The 5,822-nt window shown below is 48.7% G+C and overlaps 1 non-coding gene across 1 annotated transcript; it reads left to right on the forward strand.

Moving 5' to 3' along the window:
• The first annotated feature begins 2,848 nt into the window (after positions 1–2,848).
• LOC143154471 (5.8S ribosomal RNA) lies at positions 2,849–3,003 on the forward strand. Its single transcript, XR_012994107.1, has one exon. It is a non-coding gene; the product is annotated as a 5.8S ribosomal RNA (ribosomal RNA).
• The last annotated feature ends 2,819 nt before the right edge of the window (positions 3,004–5,822 follow it).

A 5,822-nucleotide genomic window follows, 5' to 3' on the forward strand; every position in this document is an offset into this window, starting at 1 on the left:
GTATAGTCTGTATAAAGGTGTTGTAACACCAATTGTCACTTATTGTGCTTCGACATGGTTTGATAAAGTGGAACACTCATTTGTAAAAAGACATCTATTAGCGGCACAACGAAGTATATTGCTGGCTCTAACAAGAGCATGCAGAACAACAGCGACAAGTGCTATGCAAGTAATAAGTGGTTTATTACCATTCGATTTGCATATAATCCAATGTGGATTAATAAACAGAGTGAGGAAAAATCTAACAACATCTTGGAAGGACTACGTATACAGGGAAAAGGATGAAGAACATGAAATTAACCTCGAAGACGAAATAACAAAAATAAAATGGGAAATAGAAAAAGAATGGCAAACAAGATGGGATAAAGACACACACGGTAGAGAAACATACAGATTCATTAAAGATATCAAGTTTACAGCTGAAAGAAAATGGTTCAAACCGGGAAGATTCAGTATATACATCATAACAGGATACGGATCAATTAATGAATCACTCTATCGAAGAGGAGCAACGAACACCCCACAATGTTTAATATGTAAGAAAGGAATGGTAGAAACAGTAAATCACATGCTATATGAGTGCGAAAGTTATAATTCAATTAGATATGAACACCTTATTCAGCATAAAACAAAAGAAGAAAAGCTCATAGAAAAAGAAGATGATTATATAAAATTTTCACACTTTATAAAAGAACTATTTAACATACGAAACACCTACCTAAAAAATACAGACGAAAGTAGTAATGGTCTGCCTCCTCGTGGCAGGGACGGAAACGGCAGGACAATGCCTGACGGCTAAATGACCAATTAAATAACAAAATAAACAATAACAAGAAACAAGACAAAATAATAAAAGAGACACAAGGCAGCAATGAGTTGAAGCTCGAGCTGCAAGTAAATTAGAAATAAATAATAATAATAATAATAATGTCCCTATCTACTTTCTAGCGAAACCACTGCCAAGGGAACGGGCTTGGAAAAATTAGCGGGGAAAGAAGATCCTGTTGAGCTTGACTCTAGTCTGACATTGTAAGGAGACATGATGGGTGTAGCATAAGTGGGAGATGGCAACATCGCCGGTGAAATACCACTACTTTCATCGTTTCTTTACTTACTCGGTTGGGCGGAGCGCGTGCACCGAGGTCTTCGACCCGGTTGTCACGGTGTTCTAGAGCCAAGCGTGTAAGAGTGGTGTGAGGCATTCGTGGCCGATCGCCAACAATACTCCCGCGTGATCCGATTCGAGGACACTGCCAGGCGGGGAGTTTGACTGGGGCGGTACATCTGTCACAGAATAACGCAGGTGTCCTAAGGCCAGCTCAGCGAGAACAGAAACCTCGCGTAGAGCAAAAGGGCAAAAGCTGGCTTGATCTCGATGTTCAGTACGCATAGAGACTGCGAAAGCACGGCCTATCGATCCTTTTGTTACTTTAATTCCCAGTAAGCGCGAGTCATAAGCTCGCGTTGATTACGTCCCTGCCCTTTGTACACACCGCCCGTCGCTACTACCGATTGAATGATTTAGTGAGGTCTTCGGACTGGTGCGCGGCAATGTTTCGGCATTCCCGATGTTTTCGGGAAGATGACCAAACTTGATCATTTAGAGGAAGTAAAAGTCGTAACAAGGTTTCCGTAGGTGAACCTGCGGAAGGATCATTAACGAGAAATATGAATAAATGAGAACTTAAAGGATCATGGATAAATACAGAAACACGGTTATCCAAATAAAAAACAGATACAAATTGCCAAAGCGCGAGGCGGCTTACGCGAGGAGGGCGCTATTGCGTTTCTCCCGTCCGTCACCGTTGGCCGTGCGTGAAAGCGTAGAGAGCCCTGCAGCCAAAGATTCTCTCGACAAACGGGATGATAACGGTAGGTGGACGCTTGCGCGAGGTGCGGTAGTCGTCGGTCTCTCTATCTATCCGAGGAGGAAAAATAAAAAAGAAATACGTCCATTACTTTGTCTATTCAACAACCCAACAGCGAGGTGTTGATACGCACAAAATAAATAAATAAAGAGAAACGTCCATTACTTTGTGCAAGATATATAATAATTCGAGGGTAGTTCCCGAGAATAATAATAATGAAACGAGAACGATTGAACGGAAAAAAGAAAGAGAGATCGGTCGTTGCACGACTATTTGTCACCCGCCGTCTATTCTTCCGTGAAGCCTCGGTCGTGAAGAAAGATGCTGACTGCACGTGTGCTCGCTCGTCGAAGCCAGGCTCGAGTAAAAGCGCCCGAGAGTATAACCGAGGAGGAACGAGACGCCGTCGGACTTTGTTCCGCAACGTTCTTTGCGTTTTCTCTCGCATCCCGCTTTCTCCTGACTTTCGTCGATTTCTAACGAAACGTCCTGCTGATTGGAACCTCTGCACGAGGACCCCGGGTAACCACTGACGATCGCGTCGATGTGCGTCCGAAGACTTCGGGAGGACCGGCTGTGAAGCTCGGATAGCGAGTCGGACACCCATGCACCGCGTCGAATGCGGTTTGAAGTTGGGACGAAAGACCGATTCGAGCCGGCTGCGAGTCCTTTTTCGAATCTGGACGCTCCCACGTGCGTTCGTCAGCTCAATCGGTGAGGACTGTGGTTCCTTTGATCGGGATTATCCCCGCGGTTCCACATCCCACGATTCATGATGGTTTTTCAATGTACTTTGCACCCGGCCGTCGAATGATTCGCGTTCATGTGCGCGAACTTTCGACGTGTTCCGTCAGTCGGGACTTTGTGTCGTCAATTTGGCGACGCCCAAGCCTCCTTCTTTCTACGTTTGGTCGGAGGCGCGGGCATCGATTTTCAAAACTAGAACCAAAGAGAATTTAAACGCAAAATTGCATAACGATTACCCTGAACAGTGGATCACTTGGCTCGTGGATCGATGAAGAACGCAGCTAATTGCGTGTCAACGTGTGAACTGCAGGACACATGAACATCGACATTTCGAACGCACATTGCGGTCCACGGATAAAATTCCTGGACCACGCCTGGCTGAGGGTCGTGTTCACATAACCTAATACTGCTTGCGTTGCTATCCAATCCCCGCCGTCGTTTCCGGAGAGAATGGAAACGTTTCAGAGTCGGGTGTGTACGGAGATGCTTACGTACGAGCGAAAGATGGGCAGTTCGTTGGCGATTGTCGCGGACGTGCGAAAATAACGATTTGCCTGCGCGTCTCCATATGTAATCGTTCGGACTCGCGAGAGTGTTGCGGCGTCGCGCGTCGACTTAATACGACCGCCCGTGAACACCGCTCCCTACGATTACTTTGAAGTTTGCGCGCGCATATATTCGTCTTTCGCCCGAATCGAATTTTACCGCGCTCCCAACGTTGCCTGAAATGATTTTTACGTCGAGAAAGGAACACGAATCGAGAGACTAATAGAGGACAAAAATGAATCACCCCACCACGTGAAATGTGGCATTTGTTAATAGTTGTCGTTCGCACAGCCCCAGGGATTTGTCGGCCAGCGGGGGTCGTCGTTGCCCGCGATGTCACATCAAATTTACCGCGACCACTATCGAGGGAGGTCTTTATCTTCGAACGTTGAAGACTTCGGCCACGTTCGTCGAATCGAATTTTTGACCCGTCGATGTGGTTCGTTTGGTAAGAGATATGCTCGTGCGTGCAAACGATTCTGAACCTTCGGTGCTGTACTTAAAATCCTCTTTGGAGCGGCTGGAACGCAACGACAAACTTTGCCACAATGAAGGGAAACTGCTGGAGGGAAAGCGAGAGGTTGGTCACCCCATGTCTCTGTTGTCGATCGTGAGACCGCGCGTATAACCGGTCGTCCAGTCCACGACAACTTTTTCGAATTCATCTCGGACTTGCTAACACCGGGTTCTCTTATCCTCCTCCTCCTTCTCTTCGTTCTGCTCTGGAGAATAGGAGTCAGATCGAGAGTGAGCGAGAGAGGGGAAGAATAAGTAGAATCGAAGTCGACGCGTGTTAGTAGTATTCCTTTAGTATGTTTTACTGGAAAAGCAACGGACGGACGTTAAAATTTCAACCGGTTAAACGTCTAGCGAGCGTTTCGCATCGAATTTCAGTTAGAGAGACACTTTGGCGAGGTGCTTGAAAATCTCTCCTTGTCACCGAGAAAACAGCAGGCTTCCTTTTCTTCGGTTCAACGCGAAGAACTCTCTCAATCGACAGAACCATGTAAGCGTCACTGATGGGATTTTGCGTCGGGCGACGCCGTACGTGTGGGAATGCGGTGAAAAGAAAAGAATCTGCGTGAGAGATAGGGAGAAAATGCTCGTCGAGCGCGTTACTGAGGGAAGGAATAAGAACCTCTCGTTCGCGCCCCGACGTCGTTTCCCCACTCCTCGCTCGTTCTTCTTTTACACCCGTCCACGTCGGCGTATATCCCCGCCTACCCTCGTACGCGAGCGAACAACGATTGAAGAGAGAGGATCATCATCGCGCATGCAACTGCAGAACACGTCGAGTTGGGACGAAAAGATTGTGGCGCCTTGCTCTCTTTGATTCGGCGTCGTTGCCTTTCGCTGTTAAAGAAAAACACGTTTGTTTGACGACCTCAGAGTAGGCGAGATTACCCGCTGAATTTAAGCATATTACTAAGCGGAGGAAAAGAAACTAACAAGGATTTCCTTAGTAGCGGCGAGCGAACAGGAATGAGCCCAGCACTGAATCCCCGCGGTATTGCCGCAGGGAAATGTAGTGTTCAGGAGGATCCGTTTATCCCGTGACGTCGAACTGAGTCCAAGTCCAACTTGAATAGGGCCATTTACCCACAGAGGGTGCCAGGCCCGTAGCGACCAGTACGCGTTTCGGGAGGATCTCTCCTTAGAGTCGGGTTGCTTGAGAGTGCAACCCTAAGTGGGTGGTAAACTCCATCTAAGGCTAAATATGACCACGAGACCGATAGCGAACAAGTACCGTGAGGGAAAGTTGAAAAGAACTTTGAAGAGAGAGTTCAAGAGTACGTGAAACCGTTCAGGGGTAAACCTGAGAAACCCAAAAGATCGAACGGGGAGATTCATCGTCAACGAAGCTGGCCCCCGTTGGTGCGCGATAACCCGAATGGGCCTTCCTGGTCCCATGAAGGGGTTACACCACCTTTGGGTGAAGTCCGGTAACGTAGTCGTGCACTTCTTCCTTAGTAGAACGTCGCAACCCGTTGTGTGTCGGTCTACGGCCTGAGCTGCATTGCCTGTCGCGGCGCCTTCGTACGCTCGCGGCAGAGGCTCGGTCGCCCGACCGGCTGCACGACGGTACTCTGACGGTATCGGGCCGCAACCAATCCATTCTTGAAACGTGTGTGCGTCGGGCCCGCCGCAAGCTCGGACAGTTTACCCGGAGACGACGGATCTGAATGCCGTCCCTGGGCCTGGCCAGCTGTTAGCAGGCGGTGTCCTTGGACTGGCCAAGCTTTGAATTACCGGTTGGCGACGCTACTGCTTTGGGTACTCTCAGGACCCGTCTTGAAACACGGACCAAGGAGTCTAACATGTGCGCGAGTCATTGGGAGAAGTAAACCTAAAGGCGCAATGAAAGTGAAAGTCGGCCTTGCGTCGACCAAGGGAGGATGGGCCGCTTACGTATCGGCCTCGCACTCCCGGGGCGTCTCGTTCTCATTGCGAGAAGAGGCGCACCCAGAGCGTACACGTTGGGACCCGAAAGATGGTGAACTATGCCTGGTCAGGACGAAGTCAGGGGAAACCCTGGTGGAGGTCCGTAGCGATTCTGACGTGCAAATCGATCGTCGGAACTGGGTATAGGGGCGAAAGACTAATCGAACCATCTAGTAGCTGGTTCCCTGCGAAGTTTCCCTCAGGATAGCTGGCACTCGC

Source organism: Ptiloglossa arizonensis, unplaced genomic scaffold, assembly GCF_051014685.1.
Source record: "Ptiloglossa arizonensis isolate GNS036 unplaced genomic scaffold, iyPtiAriz1_principal scaffold0023, whole genome shotgun sequence".
Taxonomy (NCBI): domain Eukaryota; kingdom Metazoa; phylum Arthropoda; class Insecta; order Hymenoptera; family Colletidae; genus Ptiloglossa; species Ptiloglossa arizonensis.